Consider the following 23,490-nt stretch of genomic DNA (forward strand, 5'->3'; position numbering starts at 1 on the left):
AAATTAAATTAATTTGACGGAATTTAAAATAAGCCCAAGGAGACAGAAGTGCACAACTCCGTCCCTGGTTGTCATGAAGGAAAGTTAATTAAAAAACTCTTAGTAATATAAAACTGATAAACCCAACAGTCATAGCGATGGACTTTCGTTTAGTTAAAAACGTCTTCAGTTGGCAAAGTTGAGTAGAGAGTGAGCGCGTGCTGCATTTAAAATAAATATCTATACTCCCATGATGCTCTTTAGAACATGTGGAATCTCAAATGTGAGAGATCCCAGACCGGGGAAAGATTGAAGGGGAGGTTTGCATTTACGATGTTAAGTTTAGAGTGGTGACGGAACCATTCAATAATGAGAGCCTCATATTATAGAATTTTGTAGCTGGTTTTTAGTTTAACTATACTAATGGTGGAATCAACTAGGGGGGTGTGGTTGTGGGTGTTAGCTTCTATTGTGAGCCCGGTGCTAGGTTGTCCTGTTCTAAAACTAGTATACTGATAGCATGAATGAACGGCAACAAAGAAAAGCTGCTTTAACTGAAGTTTTCTTGCATCTGACTTATTTCCCCCAACCCACGTGTAACGTTTGAACACGTTAAAATATTCCAGTCTGTCATATTGCAGAAAAACACTGTCCTTTTTAATTTTTCTACTATGTGCTGACTCTCATACTGCCGCATATCTTGGCTTCTAAACATTGGCAGAGACAATTGAACTACCACTTTACCCCTTGCGAACTATACTTACCACCTGTGTAGGAATAACCCCGCTAATCCTAACCCTCGCAAATCGGAAGCCATTATTACCAAGTTATATTCACACCAACTATGTCTGACTTTGAAGAACAATTCGTTGAGGGTGAGATCTCCGTAGCCCTCACGCGAACCCGAAATGAGCCGCATTCCACAGAAGACCAGGAAGATGCTGAAAGACAGCGACCCCTACCAGCTGATAAAAATCGTCCAAGGAAACTGACTACCAAAGAGGAACAAAAAACAAACTCAGGAATGGGCCAAAATGAAGAGATATTTACAACCAACAATGACTACCAACCTACTACCCAACTACCAAACGGAACCATCACGGACCAGGTACTGTCATTGCGCCTGGACCTGGAGGATATCATGGATATCATGCTCCAAAAGGACAGTCGAATCACTACTACAGTTAGAGGAGAAATTATCCGTGTGTGGTCGAGAATGGAGCATGTGCTATCAAATTTGAACGTGGAACACGAGAGAACCAAAGCGAAACTTGACGCCTTTCTAGATAAAAGGGTGAATGAAAATACTACAGCACCCATTACATACGCCCAGACGCTGAGGACGATTCCACCGGATACAACTACCACCAACAAACTAACGGATCATCATCGGAAGGAAACGCTTCTCATAGAACCTCACCTTGTCCTATTGAAAACTACAAACAACTCATCGCTAGACTCGAGCGAAACAGTTAAAACTCTTGTGGTTCAGCAGCTTGCTCACGACTTAAAAACAACTAAAATAAAATCCATCAGGAAACCTAGAAACACTGGTGTCATAACTGAGATTTCAACAAAAAAAGAGGCCCAGGCAATTATTTCTAATCCTAGAATTAGTTCCCTCGGTCTAACAGCAGAATACCCCAAGACGAAAGGCCCATCAATTATTATTTTTGACTTGGACAGGGAAATTACTCCAAACAGCATCGCTGAAGAAATTTCACACAGGAATATTCGAGACTCGACCCAAGAAAAAAGAGACAAGGACCACATAAAACCAAAATACTGCACCAAGTCAAAGTCTCCCAACCTTTGCAATGGGGTAGTAGATCTCTCTCCACAAGCATGGAACCAGATAAAACTTCAAGACAGGATCTTTATTGATTGGAGCAGCCACCGCTTCAAGGAACATTTGGCTGTTCCTAAATGCTTCAATGCTGTCGTTTTGGGCACACCACCCACACGTAACACAGACGGATCCTACTTGTGGGCATTGTTCCCAAAAAGGGCATCATTATTGCAGTTGCCCAAACAAATCATCTGCTTCGATGTGCGCAAACTGCAAAGCAGTAAAGCTGTATGCATCCCATTCAATCAGAGACAGCAAATGTCCTGTTTACATCAAGGCAAAGTGAAACCAACAACTGATGACCGACTATGGTAGTGAAACCTAAACCATTCAACAACAGTGTTATTAAATTTATACAACTTAATGCTCATCGAGCACATGCAGTAGCGATGGAAATAAGACAAAAGGCAGATGAAAAAAACATTGATATATTACTACTGCAAGAACCATACACCCAATCCAAGAAAGTTAGAAGGTATTCTCTGATATATAAAATAATTGAAGCAGATGAAGATACTCCCTGGGCTGCCATATTCATCCGGAACCCGAACATAATGGTCATCGAAATCTCTTCTCTCTGCACTGTTTGGGCAGCGCGTGCCCATGTAATTGGTCCCTTAGGTGCCTTCTATTTAATATCACTATATATCAATGAAGCCTGGACCACCTCCGACCATAGAGCAATTACATTCAGCCTCACAAGAAATATAGAATCAACTCTTACTCCGCACTGATATCAACCGCTATGCCATCAGAAAAGCCATTTGGGAGCTGTTCACCACCTCTCTCCAGTCAACAATCTTGGATCTCCCTTCTCATATCCTCTCCCTGAATCCCGAGTAGCATCAAAAGTTTGTCACTGACATCATCACCCTCTCCTGCAATCAATCTATGCCCAAGAGAAAACCTCTTCCAAGTACTGTACCGTGGTGGTCTCATGAACTCGAACGCCTACGCTGGACTGTTCATAACGAGAGGAAAGCTTTTCAGAGAGCTCGCACCTCTTGGCCAGCTACTGATGTGGAAGCCCTTCGTGAAGACTACAAGAGGACCAGGAACCAATACACTTCCATGATCAGGCAACGAAAAAGACTACAGAGGAGCGGCTGGTTACCATCACTGGTAACTCGGATCCTTGAGGAGTGGTGTACCGAGTTACTACCAACAAACTGCCAAGAGGAGAAGTAGTGCATTCCACAATAACACCACGAGGAGTCATTGGGGCAATCCATGATGAATATCTTGGATACTCTCTTTATCAGCGACGCCGATGATCTCACAACACAACAGCAGCAAATTTGTCTAGATAATGACAATTACCACATTGACTCTGCGGTGGAAGAATTTAATACTGAAGAACTGTAGCAAGCCCTTGGCAAAATGAAGGATAAAAAATCCCCAGGACTGGGTCGCATTGAACCAGAAATACTAAAAAAGGTTCCAGGTAAATCCACCATTTCTGATTAACCTGTTCAATAAATGCCTAACCCTGGGATCCTTCCCAGAAAGCTGGAAAATAGCTGAACTAAAGCCCAGGACGCTGCACAGAGGATGCTCTCTACCAATACTAAAAACGGTTCCAGGTAAATCCACAATTTCTGATTAACCTGTTCAATAAATGCCTAACCCAGGGATCCTTCCCAGAAAGTTGGAAAATAGCTGAACTAAAGTGAATACTCAAAAACCCACCGAAGCCTCCAGAACAGTCTAACTCATACCGATCCATTGCCCTCTTGTCCACATTGATCAAGCTACTACAACGCCTCCTCCATACCAGACTCTTAACACACTACACAGAAGCTTGCCTAAAATCCAATTCACAGAATGGATTTCGCCCAGGACGCTGCACAGAGGATGCTCTCTACCAAATAACCCAAGCTGCAGCCAGCACTAATTACAAGTACTTCCTCCTCATAACCATTGACTTTGCCGGGGCCTTTTACATGCTCTGGTGGCCAAGTATTCTTCGCAGGCTAAGACTGCCATGCATGCCAGCCAACTTATACAAGTGTATACAAAGTTACTTTTCCAACAGGAAGATCACCATCTCCTCACCATACCAGAAGCTCACCAAATCTATCTACAGAGGCTGCCCACAGGGTTCGATACTCGGCCCGTTCCTCTGGAACATCGTCTTTGATGAGTTACTTGGCCTGGATCTGGGCCCTATTACTATCCAAGCATTCGCAGATGATATTACCATCTCCATCGCAGCAGACACCAGAGCAGCTCTCGAGGCCACTCGAAATCAAGCACTACAGATCTTACAGGACTGAGCGATTCTACACAAGCTCCGGATTTCTCCACAGAAAACACAATCCATTCTTCTCAAAGGCACCCTACAAATATCAAGGCCTCCTCAGAGCAAGGTACAAGGAAAAACCATCAAGCTGGTAACCTCCCTAAAACACCTGGGTATCATCCTGGATTCGAAGCTCTCCTTCTTCCCGCACCTCTCATACCTTCAAGAAAAAATCACAAATTATGCAGCCCTAATCGTCCGAGTAAGCAGGTGTGACTGGGGTCTGACCCGGAGAAAACTCAATCTCCTGTATAAAGCTATATTCCTCCCTGTTATTACATACGGATTCGGGATTTGGTACCATAGAGCAATAATTATTCGCAATAAACGCAAACTGGAAATAATTCAGCGGAGTATATTATTTGCCACTTCCAGGGCCTGCTGCACAGTAAGTTCTCCGACCCTCCAGATTCTTGCAGGTGTCCTCCCCCTTGACTTGGAGGTTATCCGTTGAAGATTGCACTACTGCTTGTCGCGGGGAAGTCCAGCTACCATCTGTGGACATACGATCGACACCCGCACTGACTATAAGCAAGAAAAGAAGAAACTAGCTGCCATGCTACTATAAATCTGGCAGACAAGAAGGGAGGAGAAGGACAAGGGCCTAATAACTAAGAAATTCATCCCGGATGTCAAACTAGTTTATCCAAAGTCGTCGCCTTGGTTCTCTGCTGGCCTCTACTGTACATATATTATAACTGGACACGGCTCTATAAATCATAAGTTGACTGTCTTGGGAATTAACAATAACCCCTACTGTACATGTGGAGAAATTGAAGATTGGGACCATCTTCTTTATACCTGCCCAATTTATGACGATCTTCGAGGAACACTGTACACCAGAGACTCCAACACATACCTCAAGGACAGGAGCACCTGTTCATTTCTGACGAACAATACTACAAATTATTAATGGAGTACGCACAGAACCTCTTTTCTAGGTGCAGGACTCTACAACCAACTCAAGCTGTGGATACAAACCTGTAAGGGACTTGCTCATACTTCAAATAAAAAATCTGCAGTTGACCGTTTTACCAGCATCGACTTGTTAACCCTGGAACATCCAGGGTAGGATTACCTGCTAACTTTTGACATGGTTGGGTAGGCTCCAGTGGTCTTGACCAGTCCACCGCAAAATATGTCCCACTCAGCACTCTCGCTGAGTGGCTTTTCTACCCTTCTTGAGTTATGCCCCTTTTCTCCTGGTGGGGCATATGCTCCAATGTCAATTTAGGGGATGCCCTCACCTACATCCCCTTACACTTGCTTTCATCCCCCATCTTCTTCCTTACACCCTGTACTGCCGCACTCTACCTTATTTTTTATTTTTTTTATTATTTTTATTTTTTTATTTTTTTATTTTTTTTATTTTATTTTATTTCATTTTATTTATTTATTTATTTTTTTATTATTATTATTTTTTTATTTTTATTATTATTATTTTTTTTTTATTATTTAATATATTTTTGTTTTAATTTTTATTATTTAATTTATTTTTATTTTATTTATTTTTTAATTTTAATTATATATATTTATTATTATTATTTTATTTTATTATTATTATTATTTATTATTTTTTTTAATTGGTCTCCGTTGAGGAAGCTCAGGCGACCCTGACAGAGACCTGCTGGGGAATAATGGGCAGCCTGGCTACCTCCTAGTGGTGTGTGTGGGCAACATGGGGTTCCATCAAGGGTCCCGAAGCCAAATTGGCTGATGCTGAATAAGCTTGCTTTCTTGCATCATATGCCTCTACTAATGCTAATGCTAATGCTAATGCTAATGCTAAATTCCAGGACACACAACGGAACCCAACACAATACTACACATTGAACACACTACACTTTTTCTGGCATTTACAGTGTTTTGTATTTCTTCACAGTGTACATATGGCGCAGATGTGGGAAAGCACAGGTGGCGCCCGACCCTAACACTATGCACACTATGATAGTATGCACGTGTATTAGAGGTTTTTGTGGAATCGAACTTTGTTGTAGTGCTTCCAATACAGCAAGCACTACAGTTTTGTTGGCATCTGATCAGATATATTACGCTGTTCATATCGCTTGTCGGGAACTTGTGTGTATCTTTATATGTATTGAATAAAGATCCCAGTTTGTTGTATGCTGAGAATACGAGAGTGGTATCTGTGCCTGTAAATACTCGACGGAACTGTCTTGCGAGTTCGCTGTGATAGGGAAGGATGATATGTGTATTTGCTTTAATAATGTTTTTGGTTACATTGTTAATATTACGTTTCATCAGACGTCTTCCTGCCATTATCCATCAGAGAAGACTCGTCTTTGCTGTAAAAATGACGGTTGGCATTATTTCGGACCCAGACTTCTGGGCTAACTGCAGTTGGAGGATCCCAGTCCCAAGTCTTCGGGCCAGTCCAATCCTACAGGCCACCCCAAACCGGTTAAAGTTATCCGATCAGTTCTTACCCGTGCAAATGCTGCAGTTCATACACTCCTTGAATGGCGACCTCTACAAGTTCGTATTTCATAAAATACAGCAGAACTTACTCCACTCACTTCCTTTTCAGGACCACGTCACAGGACATTAGAACCTGCTCCCAAGGACCTGTCCATCACTCCCATGGATCCCTCACTGCATTGTTCCAACTTTCTGCTCCTGCTTAGATGACTCCAGCACTGTAAAAGGACTGCCCCCTGGAGAATAATTTAACCTGATAACATGCTGTTGTGTATTTATGTTCATATGTAAATTTTTCATTTGCTTTCCTACACTTGTATAATTAGTAATATTATTTTTTCTCCTATCTCATCCTTGTTTATTACATTGTATTAGCCTTTACTGTAAACCCCTGGCTTGTAGCCGTGAAGGGTATTGCGTACGGCATGTGCCTTTTTCATGCAATAAAGAGTTCTTCTTCTTCTTCTTCTTTTTGCCATGAAAATAGTGTGTTGAATTAGTTGGGGTAGATAGTTCCTAGCTATAAACTTTTCTGTGAGATATTGGAGTTCGTTGGATAAGTCATCTTGTGAGGAGGTATATTTTATGGCGTTATGAATTTGGTTATATAGGACGACTTTTTTTCTGCTAAGTGGGTGGTGATTTTAAATTTCGAGAATCTAGTGAGAGGGGATATAATTTTAACTAAGTAAGTGGATAAATTAGCAAAGGCTGATTTACTGAAGGGAATTGTTGGTCTTTGGGGGTGGCCAGGTTTATGTAGTTTGTTGATACCAAACACGTGAGGGAGAATGTCGTTACGAATTCCTATCTGTTGTAGTGTTTGAAAATTGATTTCTTTGTTTTGTCTGAGTCTCCTTAAGATTATGTCAAGTTTGTTTTTTAGTTTGGAAATATTATCAATTTTGTACTTGTCTTGGTCAGCCAGAATCTGTTCCATTTTTTTCTATATAGGTGCTTTTGTCTAAAATTACGATCGTGTCGCCTTTGTCTGCTTTTTGTATTATGATATCTGAGATATTACTTAAGTTTTGTATATCTAGTAGATGTTGTTTTTTTATGTTAGGTTGAGAAGTAAGTCTCGAATTTATTATGACGTTTGTTTGGTGTATTATTCGCCATTCGTCGGGATGGTGTTCAAGTTTAGATTGAAGTTCTATATTACAGTCCTTTGTGGGGTGATGGTATTTTATGGCGAAATTAAAACAGTATTATAAACCAGCGAGTTCAGTGGAGGTGAAGGATTTTGAAGAAATGTTGACGAGAAATTTTTAAGAAATATAGGGTATTATATTTAAAATGTTCTTGTTTATACTCTGGTCCGACCACCAGATCAGTACAGTTGTAATAAATCACCATTACAAACATTAATCGTATTTAGTAGTCTTGAACCTCGGTCCATTGAAGGCGCCTCCGTAGCCAGGTGGGAAGGAGCAGCAGTGCGTAGCACACCCTTCTTGATTAGACCGGAGTTCGAGCCCGTCACAACCAAATACGGAGGATGCGGAAAGGTCAAGGAATGATTACCGCATATCCCCGGAGCAATATGGCCTTAGTTGCTAATGCTCCTAAAACTCAAATAACAACAACAACGGTCCATTCAAAGAGCGTGTGCTACTGCACTCACTCTCCTGACCACTCTGCCACGTCACTATGTATTGCGTTTTCATTACCTCTGCAGATGATGGTGATATCCATGTGCCAGGAATGGTAACCAACTAGTGGTGGTATATGTTATGATAGAAATTACCTATACAGTATTGCGATAAATGGTGGGGTTGGCAGAAAAGCGGGCTGGCGGCACCGCCTTAGGAATATCTTGAAACTGAATGCATCCAACGGCTCCCAGCATCACCAGACATAAATACCTTTGAACATGTGTGGTACATCGTTGGGAGTTGCATTGCACACCGGCAGCCAAATACTCGGTCAATTGGTGAGCTGAGGTCTGCGCTAGGAGAAGAATGGGATTTGTTGCCACAGAATCTATCTTATAGGTTCTTATAAAATCTTATAGATTCTCTGGCAACAATTATTTTGAACATGGTTCACCGCTATGAGGCCTCTTTAACCATTTGAGGGGATCATACGCAGTCCTAATGTGATATGACCATATTTTCAAGCATCTTGTTTCGACTTCAGCAATGTGACCTTTTTGGTAATTCTTATGCAACCCCTATAAATGTCTCTTATACCTGTCCGAAGTTTCTCATTGTCTCCTTATTCCATTATTATTCTATGATACACCACCAAACCACATTTTGTTCCGTTTCATTACAAGCAAGCTGCACGAGATATGCTACGTTTTCTACGTGTTCTGTTAATTTTCCATATTATTTCATCATAAGTGGGGGAAGAGTCTGTAGTTTGGCATTTGGCTTCTAGAATCGCTGACAACTTTTAGGACTTACTTTCATGAATTGACCTCTTGCAATTAGATTCACGTGGAGAAAATGATTGTTCTCGAACAAAAGTTTACTATAAACACTGTCATTTGTAGGTGCACACTGGAATTCAACACAAAGACGAGCTTCGTTTTACTGTTATTGTTGCTTTCCTCCGTAAGAGCACGAGACAGACCGATGTAATATTGTGGACTACACCATACAGATTACAGGTACCTTAACATTAGTATGCAGATCGTCCGAATAAACATCGTTACCTAGCAACCGCTTGTATAGGACTTTGAATGCTCTGCTTCTTTTGAGCAAGTAGCCACATTTCTTCACAAAAATGAGTGGAATTCAGTAACCATGATGATCTTCTGAAAGTACCACACATATCTTTAATGTTCAGTGTCCTTCAGAATATCAAAATAACTTCGAACTGTTCATTTAAGAAATTAGTGATTATAAACCTTATTTATATACGTGTAAACCATATGACGGATAGTTTTCCAATGTATGTACATTGAAATTGAGAAGAAACACAAACGTTGTCACCTAGCAACATTTTGTACAGGATATTTTATTTCTCTACTTCTTGTAAAGAGGTATTCGCAGTTTATTGTAAGACTGAGCTGGAAAAGGTATGGTCCTCGTCTGTGATTTCCTCAAATATACGCAACTGATATTGGGTCTTCTAATACACTCCAGAACAGCGTATTGTTCAGGTAAGAAATTAATGATTACAAGCTTTGTTTATGGAATTGCATTTCACACTTATATCTTTTTGTATCCCATTTTCTGTACATTTGAATTCCAAATCATATCAATACTATACCCATCTTTGTGTAAGGGTTCGTTAATCAATAAGGATATTGCTAGGAGGAGAAGAAACTCATCCCAAAGAAAATTGCGGTCTGTGGTCTAAATAAAATTAATAGATAGATTTTCAGCAAAGAATTCAAAGAAATGAATTCTAAGGCGATAATCACCTTTTAACAGTGAATGCCAGTATGGCCAAATAATTTTAAACAGTTATTTTCTTCCCACTTCTCACGAAAAGTGTTTCTACATGGATGGTCCCAAAAGTTCCTAGATTGACTGCTTTCGAATTCTGTGCAATCGTCTCTTTCAGCACTTGTGATCTATTTATCCAAGATATATATTTGTCCAAAAAATTCTCCTTATGTTCCTCAAAAGGAAGATGTCTCCATAGCCAGGTATGTGAAATAAGGGAAAGCCTATTGTTTTTAACCCCAGATTCTACGATAGCGGTTAAAATCAAAAAGTTCAATATCTTTCTTTATATGCAGCTTTCAGACTTACGCACAATACTCTAAAGGAATTTTCACCACTGACTTCCATACTGTAACCATAACTTCCTTTTCCCTAGAGGAAAGTGTATGCTATATCATTGATAAGTCACTGATTGTCTTCTTCGCCACCTGTGACACAAACAGAACAGCTTGCAGAACAATCTTTCTTCCAGGAGTGATGTCAAATACTGAAGTATACGATATCAATATTGTTTCATACATCCAATTCCTGGGTGACCATTTCTTATTAGTTTATCACGCAAGATTTTTCCCTTTTTCCTTTACATTGTCGTGTTGCGATTCGTTTAGGATATAACACTTTAATAGCTTGGATAATGTCATGTTCCTAACGATATGCCAGTTCTTTGGTATAATTCCATGTTTGTTTCAACATGACAACGCCCCATGCCATACTGTTAGTAACCCTCCCAGGTAAAACATTTGATACAATTACAATCTTCTGCACTCTGTATTTCTGATGCTCCTAAATACCCTACAGCAACGAGGATTACGCAGCTCATATAAGACCAGAGCGAACCAATATCTTCAAGAAGCAAAGCGACGATTCGCTATTCAACCGTCGACATCAAGCAGCAGTCTGGCCGTGGTGGTCTAATCGTCCACAGCAGCTCCAATTTCTACGACAGGAACCTATCCACCCAGACAATAAGTGTCCTTCAGGTGTGATGGATCACAAATTCAAACTGAAATCTGATCTTTAAGTTCTGCTTCTACTTCAACATCGAGATAAATTGCAACCTGAACGTTGAAGTGCGCTGGTCGCATGATATGGTGCTTCATGATTCAGTAGTATTTCTTTCAGAAGCAATAACATAATATTGAATGTTTGATATAGATGTACTCCTCACGCTAAGCTGAAGGGGAAGGTGGCCATTTCATCGTTGCATACACATCAGGTAATTATGTATTTTACAGTTTAATTTTAATATTCGAATACAAAGTAGAGAACGGCCCGCAACCAAGGTCAGCCTCATCCACTAAACCCTAGCCTCGTAGAGGGTTAACCCTTCACCAGACCCCCCCCCACATGTACGGAAATAACTCGCCGCAATACCCCATGTACTATCCCCCTAGATACACACGATAAAAAATAGTACAATGGGAGATGAACATCAGTCAGCTGAAACGGATGGCATTAACTGAAAAATAGCGTGGACAACAAGATTTCCAGATATCAAGGATGCAACAACACAAACGTCTGCACACACGACTCCCAGTCGAACAAAAAAAAAAAAAAAAAAAAAAACTGAAATTATGATATTAGGTTCCCCTGTAAATGATTACATCTGCCCATATTTATTTTGTCTGTAAACTGCGTGTTCTCTGGTCGATTTGCCTTTGTGTGCTGGACAAAAAAAAAAAAACACTTGCTATCTACGCCTGAGACCGACTAACTCAGCCACGGAATGAAAAAAAACTCAATAAAGTTCCTCGAATCATCGACGTGATTCGAACCTGGACTTTTTCCGCCCCTTGTGCGGATGACAGTCGTTACCACTGTGCTACCGAGCAGACACTCCCTCCCAGTCGAACATGTGTCGAGTCGCAAACCGATATGGCTATGAAACGCATCCTGCCATAAACGCCGGACATCCACAGCTGTCAGAAGTACAAGACGCCGAGCAGCCAGCCCAATTACATGCGATACTCGACATCTTTAAAGCATCTATAATCCAAACTATTGAAAAGAAAATGAAGGAATTGTACTGTCAGATAACCGCCTCCCATCCCTCTCAGAGCAGCAACAGCTGCCCTGAATGGCTTCCACTTCGTTCCTCAACGGACATACCTAGTGTATGGTCACAATATAAACCTGTACACCAGATTAGCATTCAAGGTTCCTCTTCAAACCTTTGCGGTCATACAGATCGCCAATTAGATTGTAAAGAAATCCCACTGAAATTCAGCCTAAGTCTAGTCAATCGAATCTGATCAAAACAGCAAGCATTCAGCATATTCATGCAGCTCAGAAAGATGCGACACAATTGCAGCCTGCCCAAAACTCATCCATTGATCAGCCCAAACGGAATATACCACCTGACCAAACCACAAGGAGTCAGTCTAAGAAATGTGACAACACCCACAATATGCCAATCAATAGATCATTCTTGCAATACCAGCCTACGACCTGGGCCCAGATCTTGGCTAAACATTAGACAACGGGAATGCATTCGGCAGAAAAGAAGCAGCCAAAGCAGAGTTTCCCGCCCAGATGAAGAGGAAGCCGTTCTTATGCTGTACGAATATCCACCTCCTCACGGTTCCAAGCAGTAAGCACTACGGGAAAGGCGAAAAGCAGCATATACGTCTACGTCTCTCAACTCTCCCCTCAGACCACAGCTGATAAAATCGATACAACCTTGAGAGATGAGTGGCAACTTGATGTCGTAGTGGAACAGCTCCCAGCCAAACACCGAAGCTATGCCTCCTTCAAGCTCGAATGCGACTCCGACAGTATCACAATGTCAAACGTCCATCTATCTGGCCAGTAGGAACCATCATGTTCCCCCTTTTAAAGGAGAACAACACGCCATAATGACAAGCTGGGAAACGCAAAGGCCCCCAGAAATAAAGACAGTTGACTCGCCTATAGCCACAGTAGCGATCAGTCCACCCAAACGGTAGATGCTTCAGTACACGCTCACCTGCTCCCTTCCAACCCGAGTTGCATCCCTGTAGGGCCTCTGGAAAAACAATATCGAAACATAATCCACCAAACTGATATGCCTATCACTACCAGGATCACATTAATGGAAACAGCCCGTTCTCGAAAGAACCAATCGACGAGAGTCCGGACAATTAAAAGAATCCCTTTGTCCCCACTACTGTATAAGAATATCCACAGTTTAAGGAATAAAATTGAAACCATGGACACAATTTTGTTATCGGAAGAGTTTAAAATGCTGTGCCTCATTGAGACGTAGCTAGACCTGAGTGGGAAATCTATTGCAGCTACAACGCCAAGTGGCTATGGCTCAGTACCCACATGCAGAATCAATCAATGTACCCTCACTCTTGAGAACAGCATCTACAGTAACTCAGATGATTACGAGACGCTCTACGCATTGCTGAAAATGAGGTCCATTTCCATTGAAGTCGTTTTCATTTACATACAGACAGTATTAATAGAAGTACTGTAGTTTCTTCTTTGAAAAACGGTTTGAATGGCTTTGCGATTTTATTCACATTTTTTACTTTTAAATAGCCTTATTCTCACATATCTTGAGAAATCACACTGGAATGTATGATTAAGTCCTGTAACTATAATTTGGTTCCTCTAAAAATAAATCTTTGAAATTGTTGTTTCAAATAATACGGTTGACTAGATGAGAAATTACTCTCGAATTGTTTGGGCAGTGTTGTATGTTTTTGAGGAGCATCAATGGTTCATCTTATCTTAGGATAAAAAAAGTCCAACATTACTCTTTTCAGATTTCCAGGTATGAATTCTGACGTTAAGCGAAGATTTGAGAAACGATTGTTTCAATTTAACTGGAAGTATAATTATACAATCATTAAAGTTGGAATTTCATTTGGAGTTTGTCTTTTTTAACACATTTGTGAATTTCTTTGTGGGATATATATCTCCAGTTAAAGACAAAATTTCTTTGAACGCTATGCACATTTTTTTTTACATTTTTATTAAGACGAGGCCCTAGCCAGAAACTGGCAAATCCGCTATATACATACATACATATTATATACAATTCAAAGTCATCTAAATTACTGTGTCAAAAAATGAAATGAACATATAACATGTCCAGACACATTACATATTAGAATTAGTCAGAAATATAAATTGAGGCACATGGAGGCACAAGACAAGCAGATGGCACAATGCCACGTGACATGATTAGCCAAATCATTAGCCAAATCCAACTCAAGATCACAAATAATGAAAGGAGTTCCACGCCGAATGTTGAAAGTCAGTGGATAATCCCTGATACAAAAAGAATTAAAAATGGTAAAAAAAAAAAAAAAAAAAAAAAAAGAAACACAAACCGAATAAAAATACCAGCCCTAATAAGCATTACAATCAAACAGACCCACGAGAACTTTCGTGCTGATACAGAACTTCAAAATGGACGCTTCTCCTTCCCTTTCCACTCCACAGCAATAACAGGCATAAGAGCCTACTTTTTCTGAGGGTGAAAATGTAGAGAACACAGATGCTGAGAAGATGAAGCGTGAAAAATTCTGAGGAATTCCGCATATCCAGTACCCGATTCAAACCTTAAATACTGACGTGCTACATTTAACTCCCCTCCGTTGGAACTATGAAAATATTGACAAAACTAATATAAACCCTGGAAACAAATTAGAGCAGCATGGAATTAAAGGACAAATTGCTGCTTGGGTAAAGGGATGATTGAGTTGGCGAAGACAGGGAGGGGTAATCAATGGACATTGCTCTTTGCGGAATAAAGTTATTAGTGGAGTCCCCCAGGATTCAGTGTTGTGCTCATTGTTATTTTCTGTACTTATCAATGATATTGATGAAGTTATATCAGGAATAATGTCGAAGTTTGCAAACTATACGAAGGTTGGCACATTTGTTAATGACAGTAATGATAGTACACTACTGCAACAGGATCTAGAAAAGTTGAACAGATGGGCTGAGAGATGGCAAGTGAAATTTAACATTGACAACTGTAAAGTAGTGCGTATGGGTAGCAGTAAGCCCAGAGTAACGTACCAATTATACGGTACAACACTCAGGGTAGTGAAGAATGAAAAACACCTGGGAGTAATTTTGCAGTCATATATGAAGTTTTATGAGCAGCGCAGACAAGCTGCAAGAATAGCTGTGTCTTCTCCACGATATACAAGAATTTTGGTAGCAAGGATATGGAGTTGATTTTTACCTTGTATAAGGTAATGGCCAGGCCACGCCTTAAATACTGCATACTGTTCCGAAAGCCTCATTTTAGGAAGGATGTAGAGCTTCTAGAACGAGTACAGAAAAAGGCAACGAGATTGGTGATTGGAACAAAGTGTTTTTGTTACCAAGAAAACCTTAAGTTCGGCAAATTGAAGACTAGGCACCTATGAGGTGATCTGATTGAGGTATGCAAGACCTTGAATGGCTTGAGAAAGTTGAATGCTGATGAGATTCTTCCGCTTGTCAGATTACTCAACTGAGCGGACATAAATTTAAATTGAGGAAAGACAGTTGTAGAATAGATATGCGAAAATTTGCCTTAAGTCAACGGGCGATTGATTGTTGGAACAAACTTCCATCTGTAGCGGAAGTCGACAGCTTTAATATATGCCTCTACTAATGCTAACGATTTGTTGAAAGCAGAACCATTATTTCACTGATGCATCGCAGGTGCGAAATATGTATGGATATCAAATAAGATGTTAAAGTGGTTGTCTGCGCACATACCACCCACAATAGCAACAAATAGTGATACAAGCTACGTACAACAGTTTGCTTTTGATATGCCATTTTACAATAAAGCTGCAATTACTGTTTCCACTAAGGTACATTTTTTCCTTAGAAACACCGTGTGCCAAACCATCCTCATTTCAAACAGCCTGCTAACTGTTCGCTCTCGAACCTTCTTTGAACCTTTTTTCCACAAACATTGATAGAAACAAATTTTCTATCAATCAGGTATGTATATGCCATCATATTTGCAGAAATAACAGCACAAGTTATGATCGTTTCATTGCTTTTGTCGAATGTAATGGAAGGTTGCGTTTTGAAACGAATTATTTGAAACAAAACTCTTTAGAAACGAATAGTTTTTTTTGCAGGGGCATCAGCTGAGACTTGAAATCCACCAGGATTTCATGTCTCAGCTGATGTTCACAACATTGATATTATACAACAGGCGTAGTGTATAACAATTTTAGGAGGGCCCGAGAACTTGGATTTCAGCTCGAGGCACAGCTGACCTCCGACGCTCCTTTTTAGTGCCTGTACAGCCATGTATTGTTGACACCGACATGGTGAGAATTACCATCTGTAGTAAAGTAAGAAACACTTCGAAACCATGACAAAAATTAATAGACAGTGAAATCAAATTTTAGTTTGAATAATTTAGTTTTTTAAATTTATTTTCTCATTTTTGGTCACTTGTAAGGCTTTGCGCCGGAGGTCAGTGTCTCACGGGTTTGCCTAACAAGCTCGTTATATGCTCAAGATATTCATTAATCTTAGCGCTATGTAAAAGTGAACATTTATTTACAAAGCAAAGAGACAGCAGAATTAAGAAACAGCACAGATTCATTAGCCTGGTTTCATGCTGCATGTGTAGAGGAACCATCTGAATGACCATTTTCCTAAATTTGTAGGAAACATTTTGCAATCATAAATTATGTTGTAATTTATGGCCAACAGAGAATGAATTCAAAATGAGAATTTGAAATGTTAAAGGCACTTTCAAAAATAGTTCATTTGCGTGTGGTCTCAATTCTTTATTTAAAAGCTGGAGGTTGCTGTCAGGACACTCTTCCAACAGATGTACTGAGATTGAATTCTGTGGTAAAAAAGGTAAACTGCAGCCATTATCAACCTACTGCAGTGTGGAAGCCTCCTCAACGATTCGTTTTGAGGGAAATGAACCATAATCTACCACGCTGGTCAAGTGGGAGTTTGGCAGATCGACCGTATTTAGCAGTCAGCGGCTTGAACCCCGGTCTACTCAAAGCGGACCACTACAGTCGGAATTAAAAACTTAATGCTTACAGTAAGTTTTTAATCAGTTAGTATGTTTGGAGAAAATGACGGTTCCCGGCATTACAATTAAGTGAACAGGAATAGATTTAAAAATTCGAACAAAAAAAGTGTTATTGGATCCTTATTTTGCTCAAATAATGATCCAACGTCACCGTACTCTAAATAGTTGATATTAAAGAGTAGCAGGCAAAATATCAGCTACTAAGTTCGACTTCTGTAGTGGCAAAGATGCCTAACGTCTGCAGTCATGAAGTCTGCATTTACCGATGCAAATAAGAATCATCTAGATAAGAACAGTTTCTTAAATAGACAGCAACACTGTTCGTTGAATATTGTTTTGTTACTGAATTCATTATTCGTTCATGAGAAGAAAACAAAAACAACCCCAGATGATACATCACAACATTGTTGACCACTTCAAAAGAATTGATCTCTGTGCTAAGTGGACAATGTCTGAAATTAATGTACACGATCTTGTGATCCTTAGCATTGCACATAAGCAATACTGCTATTTATTATCTCAAGAATTGGATTAAAATAATTACTGCATTACCCAAATTACCATAAACTTCGAAATTCATAAAATCTTCAATGTCTGTCAGATGCAAAAGAATAACCTGCACATGTGCCTTGAAATCAGATTGCAAAACTTGCGATTGCTATGAAACTTTTCTTATGCTATGCCAAGAATTGAAATGTATGATCCTTTGTAGATCACATTTATCATTACGCATATTTGCAATGATTAAAATAACCAATAATGCAACAATTTCTTGGCTTAGATGATCAGTCCTTCGTTTACAAAAAAACATTACACCCAAAAGCGATATAAATAGGCCTACTAACTGTTCGCTAAATTCTAATAGTTCTTTTCTCGTATATTTCAGGAATAGCATATTAACGTCTTAGGGACAGTATTTTCGGAGATCTCAACTAATAATTCAAAACACGTGATCACATTTAAAAAAAAATGGAAAAAGCTAGTATTCTAGATAAAGATCACCTATTTACCCTTAAGTAAATAGGTAATCTTTTTACTGAAAGGTAAATAAGTCCAATACTTTCATAGGCTGAAGAAATGAGTGGTGTCTATAACTGAGTGTTCAAGAAGTTAGAATTAGAATATTTAAGTTTTTATTAATTTTTTAGGATGGAAATTCGCCGCAATGGAAAAACTAATGAATGGCATAACCCATTTTAATGCGGAGTCCACAAACTACGTCCTACACATCTATTCCACCGAAGCAGGTAAATTTTGATATGATGTTTCCTATTAGTTTGATAATATTTTAATATCTCTGGTGTTGTTCAAATAGAACCGTGTATAGCGAAAGAGAAAACATTATTATTAACCAAAATTTGAAAGAATAGCGCTTATTCATTCATTTATTAATAACTGTTTATTATATAAATATAATTATATCAAGCTAAGTTCTGTTAAAATTTATGGAACTGGAATTTTTTAATTTATATCTGCAAGGAGTATTTGTCACTTCCATTATGAACCATGCTATTTTTGTAGATTCTTTCTTGTTAGAAAGAGAACACGAAACACAAAGCATCCAGGAAAGAGGAATTCCCCAAATATTGCTGGAGGAGAAGAAGGGGATTCAGTACATCAACAGCTTGAGCGATCCTTTCGTATCTAGTTCACTCGGGCAGCAAGATTTGAAGTACATCGTTATTTACAGTAGCAGAAACATTGGACATGTTGTACACAATCTTAGGAAAGTATGTTCATCCTTCTTTCTTATATTGTTTTCCTTTAAAAACACGTGTTTTTCGAAACACGAAAAACATCTATTTCTTTGCCTGATGTAAAACAAGAAAATCACAAGAAAACAATGATGTTAATCATTTTTTTTATAGAATTAATTAAATAGGATACATTCGATAATACCTTTCTGATACATCTTATGAAATTAAAATCTCCTGAAACTCTAAATTTTGAAATTAAATCTCGTAATTTATTTTATTTGCGAATTACAGAACTTTATATCTCTTGCAGGTAAACAGAAGAGCAAAGTTTGCAAACAGATGGTTTGTGTTTGTGGAACAGCCAATGAATTATTGGTTTGTCCTTGAAAATTTCGCTACCTTATCTGGGATTTATGATTTGACTTTGTTTAGCCCAGAAACGAATTCATCACACGCAGTCCAAGATGTATGTTCTCTTTATGTACAAGTAGGCAGTTGATTGAATTAGTATGAATTTTTAATCACTAAAATATTAACACAATCATTTTATTCCTTTTTAACAATCAATGATTTTCTGAATTCACTTAAATAATAAAGATAGTCAATTAGTTTTTTTTTTCCTTCTGAACTTTGTCCATGAAAAATGCCTCAATCGTATAATACATTTAATTTTTATTCAACAGAATTTAACAATCCATGAAGTACATCACTACAAGAAGCCCCTCTTTGGATCGACCAACCTTTCTAATATAGTTTTTAATAAGAAAATAGATTTAAATTTTTCATCTTCAAAGGACCGTGAAAAGTGCAGAAATCTGGGAGGGATGACTGTGAGAGTAGCTGCCAAAAAGGTATTTCACCCGACTTTTCATAAGCTTTTTCAGTTTTAACCAAGCATCAAAACACTACCATTGTGCAATTAGGGTGGTACAGGCGAACACGACATATACATATGAAAAATTTGTTTACTTTTCTTGAAGATTAACTGAACTCTATCATTGATTGTAACAGAGAGATTTTCACGTTTAATTGATACTACTGATTTGCAATAAAAGATATAATAAATTCATCGTATAACTGGACAGTGTTATTAGATGCTGGACGTTGAAATTTTTAATAGTATTTTTCTAAATATTTTTTTTTTAATTCAATACAATGCAGAGAATGGACACTCTCCTATATTTCATCTCTCTCTTATACTAATAGACCACTTTTTTAACATTGGAAAGAGATGAAAACGGAGACTGGGTTCTTTTTGATGGATTGTACGCATTTTATATCAGGACTCTAGCAGAGATTATGAACTTCAAGTAAGTTATCAAGTCTATCATGCAAAAAGTAAAATTTCATTAGTGTAGAAAACTGAAGCCATTTTAATACAAATGCATTTGAAATTTGTTTTAAGACTCAAAATACTTTATTATTTGTGTAGAATAAAAGTGCAGAAGCCAAATGATAATCAGTTTGGGAAGATAGTTAACAATACTCTTACAGGAATCGTTGGAATGGTATTCAAACAGGTAAGTTATTCTTGTTATAAATTACATATCTCAACTGATTGTATTATAGTGGCATGCCACATCTCAAAGGCTTTATTAGGTCCATCAATTTTAAGAACATATTTTCAACTCATTTTACTCCTACATTTAACAAATAAAGGAACTTCGAATTAATTATTGCTGCAGCTCTTGTTTGACTTTTTGGTCACATCCTCGCTGCCCATTTTCATGCAGTTTGATTTATTTCAAGTTTATAACCCTTATAGTAAGCGACTCAGTACTTGTCATTGAATTTGCTCTGAAAAAAAAAATCATGAATTCCATTAAAATTAACACACGAAGAGGCGTCAACTTAAAAGAAGAAATATATATGTTTGGTAAACAAGAACAAAGTTCATCCGGACTCGGTGGAGTCCCTAATTTCACTAAAACTCGTCATCGAACAACGATAAGCCATTTCTTCGCACTGTGAAGATGACGATGATAACATGGTACACGAGGCACACGAAATGGGTGATAATCATACTTTACCATACAGCCAATTCCAAGCTTTCATTCAAAACTTTTTAACCACTTTAATTTGAAATGGTTATATTACAATCGTCCTTTCTTGATGTGATATGTTCGGTGGTGGTAAAGGGGTATGATTAGCACCCTTTAAACAGCGTTTCAAGAGTGTTATGGAGGTTAGAACTTCACTTGTGTGAGAAATTTGCTGCATTGACGGTCAGGTTTCTGAAACTGAATAATCCGTTCTCACTTACGTTTGCTCAAGTGTACGTACGTTCAAATCCGGTCATAAAACATGAAATCGCTTAAGTACGAGACGATATCAAGGTCTCTTGTACAAACTAGCAATTAGTTTTCTAATAGAAACCACCAACTACATAAACAAAGCAATAAGTACACTATGTTAAATAATTTTAAATTTGCACTCAGCTAAATAAGTCTCGCAACATTAATATATTATTTCTATGAGTTTCGAATGCTGTAATCTGTTTTACTGGATGAAAATCCAGAATTTTCATGTAGATTGATTTACTCGTCAAGGAATGAACAAGTTCCATAAACCTGTCAAAATGAGGTTGAGATCCAAGCTTTTTCAACATCTGGTTGAACGAGGAAGAACGGCAGTTATGACCCATTATCTTTTAATGTAGTGTTAGGAATATGTAGTGGGAAATTTCAGTGCGAAGTAATAGTCCCAAACTGTGAATTCTGTAGATGAGTTCTAAACGAATCATCCAAATCATCTATTGTTTATAAATTATTGAAGCTTATCTAAAATTTGGCTGTTTATTGTGTTAAGTACCAATTTTAGTTGGGATATTACTTTATTAAAAATGTCTTTCTTAAATTTTATTTCAAAATTTTAAGAAAGAAATTTCTTACAATTTCTTAAGATTGTATTACACGTTGTCTTTTTTTTTAGATATCTGATATGACAGCCAATTTGCTGACCATAAACTATGATAGAGCTATAGCAGTAGACCCAATTTTTCCGCCCATGCTCACAAGATTAACATTTGTAACACGGAATCCGACTGAAATCAGTAAATCTACAGTGCTGTTTCTGCCTTTCACCGAACAGGTAGGGTATTTGTTCTGGCCACGTAAATAAATGTTTTTTTTTGTTAGTTGATGCGCATCGGCTTCTGTGGCCCTAATGCACCTCCCAAAGTTTTTGCATTTTACTCTGATCCAAGCCCGAGGCGGGATTCGAACCCGCGACCTTTTGGCAGAATTGAATACCTCCAGCAGGAGTACAGAGACACTCGAAATGCCTACAATGCGATGATCAGGCAGCATAAAAACTGTCTTGAGAGCACTTGGTATCAACCTGATACCTCTGATCCTGATACCTCTGATGACTCTGACCCCTGGGGTGTCATGTTGAAGATAACAAGTAAACTACCAAGAGGTGAAGTTATTCGCTAGACAAGGCCACGTGACCAGCACTTGGCAGCATTCAATTTCAAACATACTTAATCACTCTTTCAAACAGCCACCAGATGACAACTCTCCTGAACAACAGCAGCTTTGCCTCGACAATAACAACTATAACTCAACACTCCAGAAGAGCCTTTCACCGTCGAGGATCTCTCAATGGCCGTTGGGAGAGGAGAAATAACAAGTCACCAGGCCTGGCCATGCTCGGGCCCGAAATAATTAAAAATGTAGCTGAAATCGCTCCGAAAACACTGCTAAACCTCTTTAAATCATTTCCTGCTAAAGGGATGGTTCCCAACTGATTGGAAAACTGCGTCCATTCGGTTCATACTGAAAACTCCAACTAAACCGCACGATCGACCTGACTCGTACAGACCTATTGCTCTCCTCTCTGTGCTGAGTAAGGTCTTTGAGCAGCTCCTTAGACGGAGACTGGAAAACCACTACATTACTGCACTACTACCTGAGCGAAATCAATTTGGATTCAAGCCCGGCGTGTCTACAGTCGATGCGCTGAAGACCAATGTTTACCAATGCTACCAGCAACTGCACCCAAAAATACCTCCTCGTCATCTCGATCGACTTTGTTGGGGCGTTCGATACCTTATGGTGGCCAAGCGTCCTCGGACGGCTGAGACGCGCTGAGCCCCCAGGAAAGCACTACAACTGCACTACCAGCTATCTCAATAACAGGAGCATTGTGGTTCAGGCTCCCTTCTCCAGTGTGGTGCGTCGTGTCCACCTAGGTTGCTCTTAGGACTCTGTCATGGGCCCCCGTTTTTGGAACTCTGTACTCAACGAGCCTCTCAGTACTGACTTGGACGATGTTTCAATTTGAAGTATATGCCATCAGAGCTCTTACTACCCTGTAAGAGTGGGTCCGGAAAAACCATTTGAGCATCTCATCCAAGAAAACCGAATCCATTCTGCTGAAGGGCTGTCTTGATCCGCGGAGGCCGCCTCAAATCAAGATACATGGCATAACCACCAAGCTTGTTACCCAGTTGAAGCTCCTTGGCATTATCATTGACAGCAAACTAACATTTCTCCCACACCTCAACTATCTACAGAGGAAAATAAGAAACTACACTGCACTGGTTGCCAGGGTGACCTGTCGAGATTGGGGGTTCAAAAAACTCACTCTAGCGTTACTCTATAAAGCAGTATTCGTACCCGATATCACCTACGCTTCTGGCATATGGTTCACTAAAACCTCCACTGTGGTAGGACGAAGAAAGCTGAACATCATTCAACGGCCAATTATCCTTACGATAACCAGAGCATGTTGCAGCACGCACGCTCGACAGGTCCTCGCTGGTGTACGGCCCTTGGACCTTGAGGTGGGGATACTATATCATATCTGCA

The sequence above is a fragment of the Mastigoproctus giganteus genome, chromosome 6 (genome assembly GCF_048544385.1).
Source record: "Mastigoproctus giganteus isolate SK-2022 chromosome 6, ASM4854438v1, whole genome shotgun sequence".
NCBI lineage: Eukaryota > Metazoa > Arthropoda > Arachnida > Uropygi > Thelyphonidae > Mastigoproctus > Mastigoproctus giganteus.